Source organism: Pongo abelii, chromosome 19, assembly GCF_028885655.2.
Source record: "Pongo abelii isolate AG06213 chromosome 19, NHGRI_mPonAbe1-v2.0_pri, whole genome shotgun sequence".
Taxonomy (NCBI): Eukaryota; Metazoa; Chordata; class Mammalia; order Primates; family Hominidae; genus Pongo; species Pongo abelii.
The window spans coordinates 16310465-16332817 of NC_072004.2; the positions used below are offsets into that span (position 1 = coordinate 16310465).

The 22353-nt window shown below is 44.2% G+C and overlaps 1 long non-coding RNA gene and 1 pseudogene across 2 annotated transcripts; both read left to right on the plus strand.

The window, feature by feature from the left end:
- The first annotated feature begins 132 nt into the window (after nucleotides 1-132).
- On the plus strand, nucleotides 133-2975 carry LOC134760588 (uncharacterized). Of its 2 annotated transcripts, none has more exons than XR_010138361.1 (3): nucleotides 133-1646; nucleotides 2045-2161; nucleotides 2403-2975. It is a non-coding gene; the product is annotated as an uncharacterized LOC134760588 (long non-coding RNA). The 2 variants fall into 2 exon arrangements; XR_010138362.1 differs by having other exon boundaries at nucleotides 133-675; nucleotides 2403-2974.
- Nucleotides 2976-9782: 6807 nt separating this feature from the next.
- LOC100451736 (zinc finger SWIM domain-containing protein 5-like) lies at nucleotides 9783-20000 on the plus strand (annotated as a pseudogene).
- The last annotated feature ends 2353 nt before the right edge of the window (nucleotides 20001-22353 follow it).

Consider the following 22353-nt stretch of genomic DNA (forward strand, 5'->3'; position numbering starts at 1 on the left):
ACATGGGAGTCAGCCTGGAAGCATCTATATTGTTCATGCACAAAATCCAAGTCCTCTTATGTCTTCCTGTAACATAAAGACATCACAAAGCTGCTTTATGCTCTTCATCCCCACTCTAACCAACCTAGAACCGCCCACCACCATCTCACCAGGATGGCACCAGCACCCCCAGCCTCTCTCCCTGTCCCAGATCTTCTCCATTTTATTCTCATTGCAACTGGAGGGTCACTAACCGAAGGCCCATGTGAGCTTCTCCCTGCCATGTCACAGTCCTTCAGTGACTCTGTGAGCCCTTCTTGGGGGGCCATCATGCTGATCTGCCTCAACCTACCTCTCAAGCTCTGCAGCCTCCCTTCAAGGAGCTCCTCCTGGCCCCTTCCCTGATCCGATGACCTTAGGTTCAGGCCAAAGTCACTTTTCTCATTGACTGGAATGACTAATGTCTCCATCTATAGATTCTCACCTCTCCTCAGACGTGAGAATCTAGAGATGGAGACATTGGTCGTTAGTTGAGGCATCTTTGGACCCACAGAAGCATCTGGAGACTCCAGAGCCCTGGTGCTTAACTGAGTCTGAGTAGGAGCTCAGGAGATACCGGGGGTTGCTCCCTGACTTCTGCTGGTACCAGTATACAATTTTTTCCCACTGACATTCAGGTCACAGCTCAGGGTGCAGGTGAGTCTGGCAGATGCTCCCGGGGATGCGGAGAGGGAGGGTGGCTGAGTCAGCACAGGCTGGGAGATGGAACCTGCAAACACAGACACACTTTGGTGATGGAGCTGTTAAGTGTTAAACTCCTTGGGGCTCAAAGCCAGAGATGCTGACACAGGCTGGGGGCTGCCCCAGGTCCCAGAAAACTGGCCTCACCTGTGCAGTGGGAGAGAAGCACAAAGAGAAGAGATGTCCGGGCCATGGTGGGCACAGCTGACACGCCAGTCTCAGCTCTGTCACCTGAGGCTGCTTTTATCTTCTTCACTGGCCTGACAGAGGAGGGGCTGTTCCCACACATTTGTTTGTCTTCCTGGTGACCTCGGCCCCACCCTGAGAAGCAGCTGCAGTCTGAGCTTTGTTCTTGGTACGGAGACGACTAATGTGTGAGACTCAGAATTGGCCCCATGGGAAGGACCAGGGAGGAAGAAGCTGCTGGGACCTTCCACGGTTCTGTGGGCAGGAGACTCTGCCCTGGGGAGTCGGGGGGTGGCCCAGCTGTGGGTTCTCTCTGTGCAGACCCTGAGGCAGACCCACAGTGCCCCCTGCTGCTCACTGGTTAGATCGCAGTCTCTCAGTGGGAATCATGTGAGTGGAGTCACCTGAGAGCCTGGTCCCCGTCGGTCCACAGCATCCATGGGTCACACACTCGCTCTGTCCTGAGTTACTGATATTAACAAAGAGCTTTTCCATAAGGATTTCTTAGTTACTAGAAGAACGGCATGTAAGGAATATGAGGACCGTCCAATGTGAGGAGGCTGCAGTGAGGGGAGAATGCAGAGGGCTCTGGGAGCAGAGGCCTGAGCAGCTCCTTCCACAAAGAATGGATTGGTTCATTCTCTGGGGTTGTAGACAGGAGACAGGATGGATGAAACAGACGCTTTAGAAATACATCATTGGTGTCATTTTCAACAAAGAGCCTGAAGGCAGCAGAGCAGGTGAGGATGTGTCAGGAGGCTGAGGGCTGGTCCCTGGGAGCTGGAGGAGGCTCAGGAGGAAGAACCCATGGGTGACTGTGGCCCTTGACACAAAGTGAGGGAGGAGTGGGGATGAGGCTGATGGCTGCAGTTGGGTTGATTGGTTTTTGTCTTCATTTGCTGTTATTGCAGGATGAGAGAGAGTGCGCGCGTGCAATATGAAGAGAAGCAAATTTGTTTTATATTCTTTTTGTAAAATCAAGGTCTGTAGGACACAGACACATTTTAGTCCACTTTGTGCTGCTACAACAAAATCCCACAGACTGGGTAGTTAATAGAGAACAGATATTCATTTTCTCACAGGTTTTTTTGTTTTGTTTTGTTTACTTTTTTTTTTTTTTTTTTTTTTTTTTTTACAGAGTCTCGCTCTGTCACCAGGCTGGAGTGCAGTGGCACGATCTCGGCTCACTGCAACCTCCAACTCCCAGGTTCTAGCAATTCTCCTGCCTCAGCCTCCTGAGTAGCTGGGACTACAGGTGTGTGCCACCATGCCCGGCTAATTTTTTGTATTTTTAGTAGAGACAGAGTTTCATCATGTTGGTCAGGCTGGTCTCAAACTCCTGATCTCATGATTCCTCTGCCTCAGCCTCCCCAAATACTAGGATTACAGGCATGAGGCACTGCGCCTGGCCTTCTCACAGTTTTTGAGGCTGGGAAGTTCAGGATCAAGGCACTGTCATCTGATAAGAGTCTTCTTTCTGTGTCCTCACATGGCAGATGGTGGAAAGAAGAGAGACAGAGCACACCGCTACCTCCAGCCTTTGTATAAGAGCCCTGATCCCAACCATGAGGTCTCCATGTTCAAGACTATTATCACCTTTTGAAGGCCCACACCTCTTAGTACTATCACACTGGCAATTAAGTATAAATCCTTTTGGAAGGGAGACATTCAAACCAGAGCAGGATGAAAACAGCAGCACTGGAAGACAGGGCTCCTCACGTCAGTCATTTACTCCAGGGGTGTGGGAGCCACCCTGCAGAATGCAGCTCAGTCTTGGGGAGAGAGAGGAGGGGATAAGAACGGGATTAGGAATAGACACAGGAGTGCCCCCTGCTCACAGGACAGAGAGGAGAAGCATCAAATCGGGCAGAAATAATGAATGCCTCATTTATTTCTTCTTGCACTTATTCAATTGTTTCAGTAATACATAGTCACTAGCCAACTACTCCTCAGGTTTGGGCTCCTGGTGTCAGTGGGTGAATTTGGTTTATCAGGTTGTTCACATATTGTTATGTGCAATTTTTTTCTGCTGATTCACTCAGTTAATAAAAGTGTGTGCCATTATTTATAATTATAATTGTGAATTGATTCTTTTCCTTAGTCCTGCTAATTTATATTTTGTATAGATTGTATTATTAGGGACATGTTTTTTGGTTATTTTGGTGTGTGTGTTTTTTTGTTTTGTTTGCTTGTTTGTTTGTTTGTTTGTTGTTGTTCTTTGAGATGGGATCTCACTCTGTCACCCTGGTAGGAGTGCAGTGGTGCTATCTTGGCTCACTGCAACCTCCACCTCTCAGGCTCAAGGGATCCTCCTACCTCAGGCTCCCAAGTATCTCGGACTACAGACACATATGCCACTGTGCCTGGCTAATTTTTTTTCTCTGTACATTTTAGAGATGAAATTTTGCCACGCTACCCAGGCTGGTCTAGAGCTCCTGAGCTCAAGCAATCCACCTGCCTTGGCCTCCCAAAGTGCTGGGATTACAGGCGTGAGCCACCACACATGGACTCATGTGTATTTTATAATTGTTTTGTGTTCTTGTTGAATATTTCATTTTATACACATAAAATGTCCCACATTTCCTGATGTAAATAATGTTCATTAAAATTATTTGGTCTGATAACAGGACAACCACAAGAGCTTTCTGCAGGTAAATGTTTGCATAGTGTATTTTTAGCATCCTTTAAAATTTAACATACAAGTAACTTTATTTTAAGGAAATGTATTTTTATCTGGTTCATCAGTACATTTACATTGAATATAATTGCTGATATTGTGTGTGAGTTCACCTTTCCCTTTATCTTATTTGGGCTTTTTGCTTTATTTCTTTTCATTCACTTTTTATTTTTCAGGAATCAAGTGTTTCTAACTGTATCATTTTACATTGGTACCTATTTAGTTTTACATTCTATAAATTCAATAGGAACCCTAGATATTGCAACATATAACCTCACCTTATTAGTGCCCACATTATTTATACATTTTGTGTAATTATTTTATAACACAGAACCTCATAAAAGTTTACACAATGCCTGTTCTTTGTGGTAATTATGGTTGCTAGAGGTTGTATATGCACCTAAGTATGAATGATGAAATCCATTATCGGTGGTGGAGGTGGTATTTTCAACATCAAAGTCATCTTATGTATCCAACACATTTCCTTCCCTGTGCTGTGACCCTGCAGGATTTTTTAGGTGAGTGCCTGGTAGGTCCCTGTCTCTTAAGCATCAAGAAACTGCAGAAATCCCCTCCTCCTGTCTTTCAGAGATTTTGCCTCATCTTTTTCGCCTCTTTCTTAATGTGGGTTGGAATTCAGCATCTGTTTGCACAAGGACCTAATGGGGGTTTGAAGCCCTCAATCTCCAGTTTGTTTTTAATCCTCAAGGACACTGAATTACCCTCAAAGCTATTTCAGTATTCTTTGGCATGATCAAGTGCACACTTGCTGTTTAGCCCTTGCTGACATCTGTACCCTCATCCTGTCTTGTCTTTTTGTCCCAGTCATCCATTCTATGGGATGTTTCCTCTCCATTTATGGAGAATCTCAGAAACCTGCCAGCTTCAGGAGGCTGCCTCAGGTACAGGGAAGGGCAGGAAGGTGTATAAATTTTATCTTTGACAACAGAAACCTCAGCACATTTTTCCTGGACCATGTAGTGACCACTCTCACTCCTAACCCCAAACCTGACCTTAGTCACGGACACAAACACATGCCAAGTCCATGTACCCAGAGATCTGGAATCACCAAGAGTATTTTCCTTCTGAGCTACCTGCCTGTGTGGCAATGCCCAGGCTGGGAATGTTTTATCCTAAAAGCCCAGTATATAGGTTGACTGGATATGAGGTGACAGACAAATGGAAAGGCCTTAGTCCATCAGTCCTGGAGGAAAAAATGACTGCAGGAATGTCCTGAGTCAGGTGACAGTCATGCAAAATGAAAGTGAGTCTATAGGCCAGGCTGTGGGATCAGATGGGAGGCTTGTGCCTCGTGTCCCCATAAGACAGTGTCCTGGGTTAACACTGAGCACTTTCCACATCCTGAACTGTGATCATCACCTGTATCCTCAGACAGGATCCCAGAGTATTGCAGGAGCCCAAGTGGCCAGCCCTAGAGCAAGAGCCCGAAATCAGAAACCTGCAAGCTGGAGACCAGCGGGCATTACCATCTAGGGCTCCCATAGGAGCTGGTGGTGCCAAGCCACACTGTCCACTTGACTCTGCTGCTTCTTCCAGTGCATGAGGAGGTGACCTTAACTTCCAGACAATGTGGCCAGCTGAGGGAACACGGACCGCATGGAGGACCTTGGAAGAGCTTGTGGGGCACAGCCCTGCTGGCACAAAGCCTGACACAGAAGGACACAGCCACCCCTGCATGGTGAAGAGTGACCGATACTTGCCATTTACAAACCTCTTCTTCAGCTCATCCCCATGTTGAAAGCAAGAGCTGCTGAGGTAGGGTTACATGGAGCCAAAAATGAAAACTCAGGTTCAGAGAGTATGTGATTGCTTCAATGGGCCCAGAGTAGTGATGAGATATCCCCAGTGCCGATGTGATAAAATCTTGCCATTCTACTCATAGTGTTGCTTCTTCCAGGGCAGTGGATGTAGGAGTCTCTTCTGGGAGCTGAACCTTTGCAGGAGGCTGGACTAGCAGGGAGAGAGGCAGAGAACTGTGGGCACAAGACAGGGTCCACCAATTGTGAAAGCAAGAATGGAATGAGAACTATGAGCAATGGATCAATATACTAGTTGAACTGAAATAAGATATTGTCAGAACTATTTGTCCAAGGAAAATCAGGTGTTCACAACAGAAGTTACATTCTGAGCTAGATTTGTCAGAGCCACCAACCAGGATCACTACACCAGGCCTAGAGAGCAGAGGGAAGATTTGTATCTCACTTTCCCATGGGCCTGGGGCACTGCATAAGCCTCAGAGCCACTGTGAAATCCACTGCCCCTGTGCAGACCCCGAGATAGACCCATTCTCAGGCTGCAGCACCGCGATGTGCAAAATCCTTGCAAAGGCCGTTGCATCTTTAGATCCCAAGATGTGGCTGGGAGCCCCAGAGCCCAGTTTCTTACTTGAGTCCAAGTAGAATTTCACGAGATATTAGAGAGAGTTCCCTGGATTCTGCCAGAACCAGTCACCGATTTCTTCTGATGGAATCACTGATTCATTGTGGTGATTATCCAAGGGTGTATAAACATCTTAAAATACACAATATTGGGCACTTTAAATATCAGGGGTTTATTTTATATTGATTATTCCTCAATAAAAAGACACATAAAAAATAGGCTGAAACAGGCCGGGCGTGGTGGCTCTGCCTATAATCCCAGCACTTTGGGAGGCCGAGGCAGGTGGTATCACCTAAGGTCAGGAGATCGAGACCATCCTGTGAATGGTGAAACCCCACCTCTACTAAAAATACAAAAAATTAGCCGGGTGCAATGGCAGGTGCCTGTAGTCCCAGCTACTCGGGAGGCTGAGGCGGGAGAATGTCATGAACCCAGGAGGCGGAGCTTGTAGTGAGTCAAGATTGTGCCTCTGCACTCCAGCCTGGGCAACAGAGTGAGACTCTGCCTCAAAACAAAACAAAACAAAACAAAACAAAACAAAACAAAACAACAACAGGCAAAAGTCATTTATGGAGACAGAAGTCAGGGTGGTGGTTGAAGAAAAGCAAGAGTTATGATTATAATAATTGTGATACTGATTACTCTAGAATGACTGAAAGGCAAAGAAAAAGAGAGAGGCTATTGGGTTACTAGTAATACTCTTTCTTTACCTGGGTGATACCTACACAGGTGTTCCACTTTGTAATAAATGACTGAGCTGTATATTTCTGTTTTGTGGATTTTTCGATGTGTATTGTATCTCATAATTTAAAAAGGATAAAACATAGCTCAAATTCCTTTCAAGGTTAGTGATCACATTGGGAATAGTATAGAGACATAAAACTAAATTCTTCAAAGGTTTAAATTATCATAATTCTCCATATAACAACGTTGTGGTTAACTATGGACCACATATATGACAGTGGTGCCATAAGAATATAATGAAGCTGAAAAGTTCCTATCGCCTAGTGACATCGCGATGGTTGTCATCAAGATATGTAGGCCTAGGCTAATGTGTATGTTTGGGTCTTAGTTTTTAACAAAAAAGTTTAAAAAGTAAAAAAAAGAAATTTTTAATAGAAAAAAAGCTTGTACAGTCAGGACATACAGAAAGTATTTTTGGATAGCTGCACACTGTTGTTTGGTGTTTTAAGCCAAGTGTTATTACAAAACAGTCAAAAAGTTTAAGAATATTTAAAGGATTATAAAGTAAGAAAGTTATAGCAAGCTAAGATTTATTATTGAAGGAACAAAAATATATTCAATAAATTTAGTGTGTCCTAAGTGTAGAGTGTTTATAAAGTCCACAATAGTATACATACAGTAATGTCCTAGGCTTCCCATTCACTCATTACTTACTCACTGACTCACCCAAAACAACTTACAGCCCTGCAAGCTCCATTCATGGTAAATGCCCAAAACAAGTGTGATATGGCTTGACTGTGTTTCTACCCAAATCTCATCTTCAACTGTGGCTGCCATAATTCCCAAGTGTTGTGGGAGGAGCCAGTGGGAGATAATTGAATCATGGAGGCAGTTTCCCCCACACTGTTCTTGTGGTAATAAGTCTCACATGATCTGATGGTTTTATAAGGGGTATCCCCTTTCACTTGGCGCTCATTCTCCCTTGCCTGTCACCATGTAAGATGTTCCTTTCACCTTCCGCCATGATTGTGAGGCCTCCCCAGCCAAGTGGAACAGTGAGTCCATAAAACGTCTTTTGCATCATAAATTACCCAGTCCCGGGTATGTCTTTATCAGCATCATGAAAAAGGAGTAATACAGTAAATTGGTGCCAGGAGTGGGGTGCTGCTATAAAGATACCCAAAAATGTGAAAGTGATTTTGGAATTGGATAACAGCCTGAGTCTGGAACTGTTTGTAGGGCTCAGAAGAAGACAGGAAGATGTGGGAAAGTTTCGAACTTCCTAGAGACTGGCTGAATGGCTTTCACCAAAATGCTGATAATCATGTGGACAATAAAATCCAGGCTGAGATGATCTTAGATGGAGATAAGGAACTTGTTGGGAAATGAAGTAAAAGCAACTCTTGCTATGTTTTAGCAAAGAGATTGGTGGCATTTTGTCCCTGCCCTAGAAATTTGTGGAACCTTGAAGTTGAGGGAGATAATTGAGGGTGTCTGGCAGAAGAAATTTCTAAGCAGCAAAGCATTCAAGAGGTAATTTTGGTGCTATTAAAAGCACTCAGTTTTGAAACAGAAACAGGGGACAGAAGTCCAAAAAATTTGCAGCCTGACAATGCAATAGAAAATAAAAAAAACCCATTTTCTGAGGAGAAATTCAAGCCAGCTGCAGAAATTTGCATAAATGACAAGCAGCCAAATGTTAATCACCAAATGTTAATCACCAAGACAATGGGGAAAATGTCTCCAGGGCATGTCAAAGACCTTTGCAGCAGCCCCTCCCATCATGGGCCCAGAGGCCTAGGAGGAAAAAATGGGTCTGTGGGCTGGGCCTAGGGCCCCCCTGCTGTGTGCGGCCTAGGGACATCTCAGCCACTCTAGCCATGGACAAAAGAGACCAAGGTATGACTTGGGCCATGGCTTCAGAGGGTGCAAGCCCCAAGCCTTGGCAGCTTCCATGTGGTGTTGAGCCTGTGGGTACACAGAAGTCAAAAATTGAGGTTTGGGAACCTCTGCTTAGATTTCAGAGAATGTGCAGAAATGCCTGGATGTCCAGGCAGATGTTTGCTGTAGGGGTAGGGGCCTCATAGAGAACCTCTGCTAGGGCAGTGCAGAAGGGAAAGGTGAAGTTGAAGACCAAACACAGAGTCCCCACTGGGGCACTGCCTTAGTGGAGCTGTGAGAGCCACCATCTTCCAGACCCCAGAATGGTAGATTCACCAACAGCTTGCACTGTGCATCTAGAAAAGCCACAGAGACTCAACACCAGCCCATGAAAGCAGCCAGGAGCAAAGCTACATGGGTGGAGCTGCCCAAGACCATGAGAACGCACCTCTTGCATCAGTGTGACCTGGATGCAAGACATGGAGTCAAAGGAGATGAATTTGGTGCTTTAAGATTTGACTGCCCTGGCCGGGTGCAGTGGCTCACACCTGTAATTCCAGGACTTTGGGAGGCTGAGGCAGGTGGATCACGAGGTCAGGAGATTGAGACCATCCTGGCTAACACAGTGAAACCCCATCTCTACTAAAAATACAAAAAATTAGCCAGGTGTGGTGGTGGGCACCTGTAGTCCCAGCTACTCAGGAGGCTGAGGCAGGAGAGTGGCATGAACCCGAGAGATGGAGCTTGCAGTGAGCCGAGATCGCACCACTGCACTCCAGCCTGGGTGACAGAGTGAGACTCCATCTCACAAAAAAAAAAAAAAAAAGATTTTACTGCCCCCCTGGACTTCGGACTTGCATGGGGCCTTTAGCGCCTTCATTTTGGCCAATTTCTCCCATTTGGAATGGTGTATTTATCCAATGCCTTTACCCCCTCTGTATCTAGGAAGTAACTAACTCACTTTTGATTTTGCAGGCTCATAGGTGGAAGGGACTTGCCTTGTCTCAGATGAGACTTTGGACTGTGGACATTTAAGTTAATGATGAAATGAGTTAAGACTTTGGGGGACTGTTGGGAAGGTATGATTGGTTTTCAAATGTGAGGACATGAGATTTGGGGGGGACTGGGGAAGAATGATATGGTTTGGCTGTGTCCCACCCAAATCTCATCTTGAGTTGTTGCTCCCAGAATTCCCACATGTTGTGGGAGGGACGTGGTAGGAGATAATGGAGTCATGGGGGCAGTTTTCCCCGTACTGTTCTTGTAGTAGTGAATAAGTCTCACAAGATCTTATGGTTTTATAAGAGGCTTCCCCTTTGGCTTCCCTCTCATTCTCTCTCACCTGCTGCCATGTAAGATGTGCCTTTCGCCTTCCACCATTGTTGTGAGACCTCTCCAGCCACATGGAATTGTGAACCCATTAAACCTCTTTTCATCATAAATTACCCAGTCTCAGGCATGTCTTTATCAGCAGTGTGAAAATGGACTAATAGAAGGTGTATCATCTTTTATACCATATTTTTACTGTACCTTTTCTATGTTTAGATATATTTAGATACACTAACACTTTCCATTGTGTTATAACTGCCTACAGTATTCAGTATAGTAATATACTATATAGGTCTGTAGTCTAGGAGCTACAATATGTGACAGCTTAGGCTATATCCATATAGCCTAAGTGTTTAGTAGGCTAAACCATCTAGCTTTGTGTTAAGTGCCTCTATACTGTCCATGCAATGATGGAATAGCTTAGCAACACATTTCTCAGAACATATCCCCATTGTTAAATGATTCATGACTATTCTTGAAAGACAATATTAGTCATTGATAGCAGTCTGCCCTATCCTCTCAAAATCTTCTCTATCTCAACCCATTATTCACATATGTATGCATACATACATACGCATATTTAGCTTCTTTATAATGAGGTACCACCTTACTTTCTTGACTCTAATAAAAGTAATTTTCTCTCTAATACATAACATATAATTTAAGAGTTAACCAATTTCTCCCTCATTCAACTTAAAAGGCAATGCTTTTTGATGAGTGTGACATGAAGAACATAAGAAAAGCTATCACATATTGCCAGGAAGATATTTCTTACCTTTTTTCTGATAACAATAATACATTAAAAACTCAAAATTACCTAAAAATAGAAAATTTGTTGGACGAATTATGGTAAATCTATATGAAGACATACTATGAAGTCATCAAAAAGCAACAAACATGAAATGGTCACAATATATTATGTGGATAAAACAGATTACAAGGCTGCATGGCTTGATCCCAACATTGTTAACAAGTATGAAAAAAAGACAAAGATCAATTGATTGGGCAATCTGTGAGCCAGAACTTTCAAAAACTGTTTTTTGAGAAGTACTATTGATATGTACAAAATAAGATGGTAGGCCAGACACTGGGTTCATATTTTCTTCTTTCTTTAAGTAATGAAAATTTGGCAGGGAACAGTGGTTCACGTCTGTAATCCCAGCACTTTGGGAAGCCAAGGTGAGTGAACTGCTTGAGGACAGAAATTGGAGACTAGCCGGGCCAACGTGGTGAAACCCCATCTCTACTCTTAAAAATTACAAAAATTAGCTGGGCGTGGTGGTGTGTGCCTGTTGTCCCAGCTACTCTGGAGGCTGAGGCACAAGAATTCTTTGAACCCAGGAGGTGGAAATTTCAGGGAGCCCAGACCACGCCACTGCACTCCAGCCTGAGTGACAAAGTGAAACTCTGTCTCAAAACAAAAAAATTAAAATTAAAATTAAAATTAAAAAAATAATCACTCCTGCCAGACCCAACTCTCTTGCAGGTAACAATAAACTCTAGACCAAAACTAAAACAAAACAAGCAAATAAAAATCCTTTAGGCAAGGAAGAGTAAAGAAAAGTAATACAGATCCGGACAGCAGTTGACTCTTGGGAAAAAGGTAATGGCACAAAGTGAGTTATCTGTTTTTAATGACTTTTAGCCTGAGTACACATCAAAGTTGGCACCACACAGGTTATATAAAGCTCCAATAGAAAACTCAGTCTTTCTGGCCTGAAGAACCACAGGGTAGAGTTCAGGGAAATCAGAGCTGCAGAAAAGTAAGGTGGGAATTCCTGGAAAGGAGAGATTCCCAAATTCTGTAAATAAAGCCTGTTCAAATATCTGGCTGATCTCTGAACTACCACCCAAGACAAAATTTGTAGTTTAAGTCCAACCAACTTACTTGTCTGGCAGAAGGGAGGAAGAAAGAAAGGAAAGAAAGGGAGAGAGTTGTGTTAGGCTGTTTGCATCACTATAAAGGAATACTTGAAGCTGGGTAATTTATAAAAAAATGTGGTTTCATTTGCTCACAGTTTTGCAGAGTGCACAGGAAGCATAGTGCCAGCATCTGCCTCTTGTAAGGGCCTCAGGAAGCTTACACTCATGGCCAGAGTCAAAGGGGGAGCAGGCACATCACCTGGTCACAGCAGGAGCAAGAGATGCACAGCGGAGGTGCCATGCTCTTTTAAACAAGCAGATCTCACAGGAACTCAGAGCGAGAAACTCACTTTGAATCAAGGCGATGGTGCTAAGCCATTCATGAGGGATCTGCCCCGTGATCCAATCACCTCCCATCAGGCCCCACCTCCAACATTGGGAATCACATGAGATATAGAGGGGACAAACATCCAAACCATATCAGGAAGGAAAGGAGAAAGGGAAGGAGGAAGGGAGGGCGGAAAGAAGAGAGGGAGGAAGGAAGGAACCTTCTCAGAGGAATGTAACTGAACCTAGAGTCTCCACAACATAACATTCAATATTTTTTATACTGATACCAAGAATCCAACCCCAAATTACTCCAAAGAAACAAGAAAATGTGATCCCTTTTCAAGAAGAAAGACAATCCACAGAATTCAAACCCAGATCCCAGATGCTGAAATTAGCAGAAAAAGATTTTAAAGCTCACATATATGAAAGAAAATCGGTTTACAATAATGTAAAAATCAGAAATTGCAGTAGAGGAAAACTATAACAATGAACTGTAAACTCTAGAACTAAAAAAATGCAATGTCTAAATAAAAAATTCATCTATAGGCTTAACTGCAGAATGAAGATAACAGAAGAAGAGACAGTGAACTTGAAAAAAGATCAATATTATTGACTCTAAAGAAGAGAGAAAAAAGATACTAGAAAAAAATAGTCTCAGAGACCCACAGAACCATATCAAAAGGTCCAACATATACCTATTTCCCTAATTGGAATCCCAGAAGAAGAAAAGAGAGGGGATAAGACAAAACATATGTGGACAAATGCTGTAGATCTTCATAGAGATTTGTATTATACAGCCATACGTTTGTCAATATTTAATAAATATACACTTAAAATTCACAAATATACACAAAATTCAACAAACATTCACTTGGGGAGCTCATTGTGCATAAAATTGATGTCAGAAGAAAACTGTAAAGAGATTGTTGAAGTCCAGTAAATGATGTATATGTTTAAGTATTTAGAAGGAAATATTTATTGGTGTCTTCAATTTACTCTGAAATTCATTCCCCCCAAAAGGAAGATTAATAATGGATAGAAGAATGCATTGGAGGATGGATATTTGATAAAGCAAGTGTAGTAAGTAATGTTAATGGCAGAATCTATGTGGTAGACATACGGGTATTTGCTATTAAGTGTTTTACTTTCCTGGATGTTTGAAATATTTCTTTTCCTTTTCTTTTTTTTTTTTGAGACGCATTCTCACTCTGTCACCCAGGCTGGAGTGCAGTGGTGTGATCTCAGCTCATTGCAACCTCCACCTAACGGGTTCATGCAATTCTCCTGCCTCAGCCTTCTGAGTAGCTGGGATTATAGGCACCCACCACCACGCCCAGCTACTTTTTGTATTTTTAGTAGAGATGGGGTTTCCCCATGTTGGTCAGGCTGGTCTCGAACCCCTGACCTCATAATCCACCTGCCTCAGCCTCCCAAAGTGTTGGGATTACAGGTGTAAGCCACTGCACCTGACCTGAAATTTTTCTAATAAAATTTTGAGGGGAAAAAAGCCATTGTGGCTTATGGTGTTTCAATGGGCTAAGACAAATTGTTTTTTAAAAAACAAGAACTACATGTTGTTTCATCTTCTCTCTATTAATCCTTTGGCTTCATCAGCCAAATTCAGCCAATGGATCTACCTTATTCAAGTAACTATTTAGACTGGGAAGTATAGACTGGTGGAGAAAGCAGGGAAGGAAAAGGACTACTTGATTGTTTCCCTATTTTTCATTGCACCAAATATTAGAAAATAATAGATAAGAGACATGTTTTCTATGTTTACTAATGAAATACAAAATAATTCCTTTCTCTTTCATTCTAGATATGTGAAAGATAACTGAGGTATTATTATTACAGTTATCCCTCAGTATATGTGGGGGATTGGTTCCAGGACCCTCCTTGGATACCAAAATCCATAAATACTCAAGTCCCTTATATAAATGGTGTAATATTTGCATATAACCTACACACATCCTCCCATATGCTTTAAATCATCTCTTGATTACTTATAATACCTAATACAATGTAAATCGTATTGAGATAGTTGTTGTATTGTATCATTCAGGAAAAAATGCAAAGAAAAAAGGCTGTACATGTACAGTACAACCATCATTTTTTTCTGAATATTTTTGATCTGCAGTTGGTTAAATCTACAGATGTGGAACCCATGGATATGGATGGCCAATTATATATTATTTCTTTTAAAAAGTCCAAATTGGCCGGGTGCAGTGGCTCACACCTGTAATCCCAGTACTTTGGAAGGCCAAGGCAGGCAGATCATGAGGTCAAGAGATCGAGACCATTCTGACCAACATGGTGAAACCCCATCTCTACTGAAACTATAAAAATTAGCTAGGCCTGGTGGTGCATGCCTGTAGTCCCAGCTACTTGGGAGGTTGAGGCAGGATAATCACTTGAACCTGGGAGGCGGAGGTTGCAGTGAGCCGAGTTCGCCCCACTGCACTCCAGCCTGGTGACAGAACAAGACTCTGTCTCAAAAAAAAAAAAAAGATATAAAAGAGAAAGTAACAGCATTTAAATGCTACATATTGATTTTTAAATGCTTTTTTTGGTTTACCTTAAAGTTCTTCCAGAGGTGAAGGAGTTCCTTTGTGTCCTGGGTTGAATATAAAATAACTTAAACTTTGGCACCACCAGTGGTACTTCTTTGCCATCAGATGGTAATTTGGAAAGGAAATGATCTCCAGTACAGCCAACCTGAAGCTTTACAGAAAGGAAGTCAATGGAGGTACAGAGATAGTAGCATTCTATTTGGAACAGTTGCTTTAAAAGCTATTTTCACAGAAACTGCACATAAAAGAAAAAGGTCACAAATATAGATTAAATATAATAATCTATACCTAGCATACTTTTATATTTAATCATTTAAGAAGAAATTCCTGACACATAAACTACTCTTGGGTCCTAACAAACACTTCTGGGATCTACATTAATTGTGTCCAGACAATGTTTGAGCAATTAATACATTATTGCCAAAGTGCATTAACTTATATCATAATGGCAAAAGCAGCTTTAAATGGTCTTATTCCCACAAGAATTCATAGATGGAAAACAATTTTATTTTGTAGTTAGTTACACAGTGCTTTCAAGAAAAAATCTAGTCATTTAAAAATACTGTCAACAAAAGCAATTCTTGTCAGTACTACTGGTTAATATCAATTTTAATTACATATAGCAACAATACAAAGAAACGAAAGGTCTCCAAGTCTATAAAAAACCTCAACCAAATCACAAAATAAAATGCACACTCATCCCAGATATACTTTATAATACCATTTCTCCCAGTCATAGCTTCTATGACCCATTTTATTCATTCTCTAGATCGTATGTGATTCCTAAGCTTCATGACTTAAGATGGGAGGTAAGTTACTCTTTACATTATTTAATACTATCTGTAGACTGGATGAAAGTACAACTACTATTGTGTAGAAATTTATGAAATGTTTTAATGTAAAAAAGAAGCCTTCCAACCCATATACACTAGGAAGTTCTGCTTTAGGTTAGGAAATAAAAGAAAGAGACCCGGTGCAGTGGCTCATGCCTGTAATCCCAGCACTTTGGGAGACCAAGGCAGGAGGATCACTTGAGGTCAGGAGTTTGAGACCAGCCTGGCCAAGATGGTGAAACCCTATCTCTACTAAAAATACAAAAATTAGCCAAGTGTGGTGGCAGGCACCTGTAATCCCAGCCACTCAGGAGACTGATGTAGGAGAATCACTTGAACCTGGGAGGCAGAGGTTGCAGTGAGCCGAGATTGCACCATTGCACTCTAGCCTGGGTGACAGAGGGAGACTCCATCTAAAAATAAAAAAATTTAAAAAAAAGATAAGATTCTAAGCTAACTGATATGCTAGGTAGCTTGATTTAGCCATTCTACAATGTATGTCTGTGGCTATATATATACATGCAGATTCAGCTATTCTACAATGCGTGTCTGTGTGTGTATATATGTATAATGTGGTACACCACAAATACACACAATTTATCAATTAAGTTTTTTAATTCCAAAGTTTTTTTGACTAATACACAACCCAACCACAAGTTTAAGAGCATTCTAATTAGATGTCCTTTCCAACACCTGATTTTGTCAGTCTTTCTTTTATATATTCTGGTTAGTGGGTAATGTTATTACATTTTCATTGATTTTGGTCTTCTAATTATTAAAATGCCTGAGACCATTTTCATATATGTTTATTGAAAATGTATACAATCAGGCTGGGCACAGTGGCTCATGCTTGCCATCCCAGCACTTTGGGAGGCCAAGGCGAGTGGATCACTTGAGGTCAGGAGTTTGAGACTAGCCTGGCTAACATCATGAAACCCCATCTCTACTAAAAATACAAAAAAATTAGCCGGTCTTGCTGGTGGGAGCCTGTAATCCCAGCTACTCAGGAGGCTGAGGTGGGAGAATCTCTTGAAGCCTGGAGTTGGATGTTGCAGTGAGCCAAGAACTTACCATTGCACTCCAGCCTGGGCGACAAGAGCAAAGCTCCCTCTCAAAAAAAAAAAAAAAAAAAAGTAGCTACTTGGTTGAAAGGCTGAGGTGGGAGAATGGCTTGAACCCGGGAGGTGGATGTTGCAGTGAGCCAAGAACGCACCACTGCTCCAGGCTGGGTGCAAGAGTGAAACTTCATCACAAAAAACCAAGCCAAAACAAAACAAAACAAAAAAGAAAATGTATATAATCATATTTTCGGGGATCTGTGCAATTTTTTTTTTTTTTTTTTTTTTTTGAGACAGAATCAAGTAGCTCTGTTGCCAGGCTGGAGTGCAGTGGGGCGATCTGGGGTCACTGCAACCTCCACCTCCCAGGTTCAAGCTATTCTCTTGCCTCAGCCTCCCGAATAGCTGGGATTACAGGCATGTGCCCCCATGCCAAGCTAATATTTTTTGTTTGTTTGTTTGTTTGTTTGTTTTTGAGATGGAGTCTCGCTCTGTCGCCCAGGCTGGAGTGCCGTAGCACGATCTCGGCTCAGTCCAAGCTCCGCTTCCCAGGTTCATATGACTCTCTTGCCTCAGCCTCACGAGTAGCTGGGACTATAGGGGCCCACCACCATGCCCAGCTAAATTGTTTCTATTTTCAGTAGAGACGGGGTTTCTCCATGTTGGCCAGGATGGTCTTGATCTCCTGACCTCATGATCCGCCCACCTTGGCCTCCCAAAATGCTGGGATTACAGGCACGAGCCACCATGCCCAGCCAAGACTATTCTTTAATTCCCAAGGCCAGCCACTGTGGTTTCAGCATGTGCCACATCCTGTGCTCGGGTTGATGCCCCACATTCCCATGGTTATCCAAAAGAGGCCCTCAGACTCACAGTGGCCATTATTAATACTCTGAGGTTCAGCAGTGGTGGCACCTGAAAATCTACAAGCATCAGAAGAAACAAGTGCTGCAGAGAGGAGCCACAACCATCACAAACCTGGAAGGCTGGGTTGGCCACCCCCTGGATCCCATCGGCTGCCTCTTTCTAACTTTGACTGAGACCTGCCTCCTGAATGATGACGGCTATCTAGATATGAATGAAAGCAGACCCCCTGTGTACCAACATGTACCTGTGGCTGTAAGCTCCCCAAACAGCAGTGAGTCCTACTTGTCATTGGCCCTGGAGGCTGCATCCATGGGCCTGGGTCACAGAGGGTAATGCCTGAAGTCTCCTATGCACAGGACAAGTTGTGCCGTAATGAGGAACAGCTCCTCAGCCAACTCCAAGAACTGCAATTGGATGATGACCCAGTGCAAACATTCCAAAAATAGTGCATCTTGCTGCTGGAAGGGGGCCCTTTCAGGGATCTGGGAGAAGTCATCCACCGAGAGAGTGTTTCCATGCATATCTCTGCCAAGTATTTGTTCTCAGCTCTGCTGTCTCACGATCCAGACCCCACCTGTAAATTAGGCTTACGTGTCATAAGGTTACCTGTTTTAGAAAATTCATGTTGTGCAGGTGACATGTCCCTCACTCACCATATGGTGTCTCTGGTGCCCAGCCATTATCCTCCCTGGTTCACGCTTGGACACTTGGAATCACAGCGGTGGGAACTGGCCTCCACCGTGCTGACTGCTGCCAAAGGAGACACTTTGAGGCTCTTAACAATTCTGGGAGCAATGCAGAAGCACATTCATTCTTCCCCCCTCATCTTCAAAGTGGCCCAAAATGCGTTCAAGATTGCTGCTCCCACTAACAGTAGTACTGACAGCACCCTGCTCAACGTGGCCCTGGAACCTGGGTTACAGGTGATGAGATGACCTTATCATCCCTTAACTGGAGACGCGGAGAGATGGTACGATGGTTGGTGACCTGTGCTTCAGAAATGAGTATAGCCCACCTCCCTCTACCCCCACAGGAAAGGAGTTTCTATACTCTACTCTTGGGACAGGACAACGAATCCTTGGAGCTCTCATATTCCTATTCCTGATGGCCTAAGAAAGGATGGGGCTGCTGGTGGGAGAAGATGGCCTCTGTTCAGCCAGCCCAAGTTCTGTCCTCACTGCTTAAACCAACCATATGCTGATGTCAGCAGCACTTTGACCCTCTCATCAGAGACAAGTCTAAGGGAATGAATTTTCAGCTGCCAATACTCAAGTGTGCCCTTGGGAGGTAGTGGGCCTGGTGGTTTGGTCCCCGTCCCTGTCCATGCTTGTGAGAAACCCAGACAGCTTGGAGGCTCAGGACCGTTTCTAAAGCCCAAAGCCCCAGCACAAGATTCTACCCTGAGAGGCCCCAGTTCAGCTAGAACCCCTGGCAGATCTGCAACCCTGGCCTCGGGGCAAGCAAACCTCAGGCTCTACTGCTCCATCCTTGTGAGGGACTAAGAGCACCTGCAGAAACCTTCAACCCTCTGACCTGGGGAAGGAAGAGATAGGAAGAGACCCTAAACAAGGTTTGGCCATCTGGGAGGCTTCCCTTGCCCTGGTTTGCCTCAGATCATCTCAAGGTTGCTGAGGAGGAGGGAGAACTCATCTCTGTAGGCCAAGTTCAAACCCCACATGGTAATCTGGGCCGACCTGAATCAGGACCCAGATGGCCACGGCTGAGCTCAGGCTCTCCCTGACAGGTGTGCGGGCCCCAGGGAGCATCTTGCAGAGCTGGTACACACTCTTCACCCATACTGAGGCTGCTAGTATTGTAGCTGCCACAGCCATATCCCACACCACTATCCTGTGCCTCAGTCTTGACTATCCACAGCGGGAGGAACTGGCTAGCTGTGCTTGCACACTGGCCCTGCAGTGTGCTATGAAGCATCCACAGAGCTGTGCCCTGTCAGCCCTTACACTCTGTGAGAAAGACCACATTGCCTTTGAGGCAGCCTGCCAGATTGCCACTGAGGCTGCTGCCGGTGGCATGACCCATTCACAGCTGTTCACCATTGCCTGCTATGTGGAGCTCCGTGGCTACGCGCTCCAAGCCTTCAAGCTGGCCTCATTGGCCATGAGCCATCTTAACCTGGCTCATAACCAGGATACCCACCCAGCCATCAATGATGTGCTCTGGGTTTGTGCCCTCAGCCACTCTCTGGGCAAGAATGAGCTGGCAGTTCTCATCCCCCTGGTGATGAAGAGTGTGCACATTGCCATGGTGCTTTCAGATATCCTGTGTGCAAGGCTGCAAGGTGACTGCACCTGGCCTGGCCAGCACCTCAGGCCGCCGCAGCTCTGGAAAGCTCATCTCCACTGACAGAGCTCCATGGCACCAGTTGCTGATGCAATGCTTACATCAACACCACACACTACACCTAACACACATTAGCCATTGCCAGTATGGGCAGTTCATTGAGTTTCTAAGCAAGGCTCGGGAGACCCCCCTGCTGCCCTAGGATGGCTACCTGCAATTTGCCCTGTTCATCAACAACCACAAACAGATCTACAAAGGCAAGAAAAAGCTGATGCTGCTGGTTCGAGAGCCCTTTGGCTGAGAAAGCAGATAGCTCACCGGCCCAGCAGCCTGGGTCCCCAGGTAGTATCAGGTCAGGCCAAAAACACTGAAACATTTGTCCACACTGAGAGGACTCTGAGCACCTGTGGCTGAGGCCAAAGGACCACGGGGCTAAGGATGGGGGAGTCCAACTCTAGTCGATATGCATACCTTTGCAAGCTTCTCACTACAGCCCACTGCTGATGGAGGAAGTGGGCCCTGCAAATCGACCAGAAACCTCCACAATATGCCACCTTCTGCCCCTATGTCCTGCGTGTCCTGGGCATTGGCTCTGTCTCCACTGGCAAACACAGAACACTGTTCCATCTCAGAGATTGCTTAACCAGAGAAATAGATGCATTTATGATACTGTAAATACTATAGTATATGTGTTGCCAATTAATCTAAAGTCATAAGTATTTATAATTCTGGTTCTGATTTGATGGGCGCTTGAGGTAGCTGTGGGTGGGAGGATATGCTTATTGTCTGAGGAGACTCACAACCATTTCTCAGGTTTCCCTTGCAGAGTGTATGCCGTTACCAGTGGGATAGTGGGGGTGCCAAGGAGAAAAATGGCCAGTTAGAAAAAATCCCAAGATTAGTCTATGCAGAATCTCTCACCTACAGACAGGACATTAATAGCCCAGTGGTGGGTGAGTGGCAGAGGCCAGGACTGGACTCAGACTTTTGCCTCACAAAGCTGTGAGGACTCTGAAGCTCCTGCCCCTGCCTCACACAGCCTCGCCAGGAGTCTGCTGAGCACCTTTGAAACAACTGCAGGGAAAAGATGAAGGTCTGGGAAGCCACGGAGCTCACAATGTTCATCGACACTGGTCACCTTTGTGTTAGAGAGTGTGTGTATCTGTATGACTGAGTACATGTGTCTATGTGCATAGATATATCTGCGCATGCCTGTCTGTATGTGCACATTATATGTTGATGTGTATGTATGTCAGTTCTATGGCTGTGTACCTGTGTGGATATGTGCACACTGGACTGTGGGTCTCTGTGTGAGGATGTAACATTTGTGTACATGTGAGGGTGCATATCTATGTGTAAATGCTGTCATGTTTTGCATGTTTAGTGTGTGTGTATCTGGGCACACATGAGTGCATGTGTAGAAATATGTGTCTGTGTGTATGCTTGCTCTCCATGCATCTGTGTTTTTATATGTGTAAAAACATGTAGGGATGACTGCATGTTCATCTTTGAGGATCTGCATGAATGTGTCCTTTTTGCAAGGTTTCTCTTCGCAGTCGTCTTCAATCTCTCTCACTAGTTAAATGTTTGTTCCCCATCTCTGTGCCTCCTCTATTCGTTCTCTCTCACCAAATGAGCTTCTAAGCACCGGTCTCCCTCTGCCATCAGATTGGATGCTTTCAATGCACAGTTCCCTTCTCACCCCATACATGCTTTCTTCCCCTGCCTTTCTACCTCAAGCTTCCTCTGCCTGCTTTTGTCACAGTCCAATGCTTGCTGACTTGGAGGCTAGGGCTGGTCTGCACTTAGCCTCTCCCTTCCTAATTTCTAGCCCTAGTGAGCAGCCCTGTCTTAGCCCTGGCTGCCCTCCACAGTGTATCGTCATGTTCCTGCTACCTTCCCGACCCCTATGCTCAGCCTGGAATTGTTGGAGGAGACAGCAAGGACATTCAGAAGAGTCAGTTGGTTACCAGTGCCTTCGTGTTTACTCTTTTGTGTGTTAGATCCTGAGTTGGGGGTGGAGTTTGATAAAGAAGGGGTGGTATAGCTAGAATACGAAATAAGAACTTCCCCATCTGCTTTATTTTTTCTTTTGTTGACAAACTGTCACCTTTTCTACTCCAAACTGACCAAGAAGTTGTATTTGCCATTCATGGCTACTCAAGTCCTACTGCCCAGCCAAGAGCCCCTACAATGTCTCAGCCCATTGGGTTGGTTAAAGAGAGAGAGAAGTGAGAGAGAGAGGTCACTCTCATTTTTGTATCACAATTGCCCTTCTTTTTAGCAAATGTGTGAACTCACAGTGCTTTTCTATGAATAAACCATGGATCACATGAAAGATCATTTTTCTTAAAGAAAACAAAAATTGTCTAAATTTTTGTTTAGACAATTTTGTTTAGACAATCCCCAGAGGGGACCAGCAAATACTTAATAGAAGATTATAGATTTCCTGTGAGTGCATACGGCTCGGGGTGACCTGATTCTGTAAAGCAAATGTTATTGTCCTCCTCAAATTCATGTGTTGAATTCTATGTGATAGTATTTGGGGGTGGGGCCTTGGAAGGTGATAAAGTTCATGAAGGCAGGGACCTCATGAATGGAATTGGTGCCCCTATCAAGGGGACCGCAGAGAGCTCCCTCATCCCTTCTGTCAC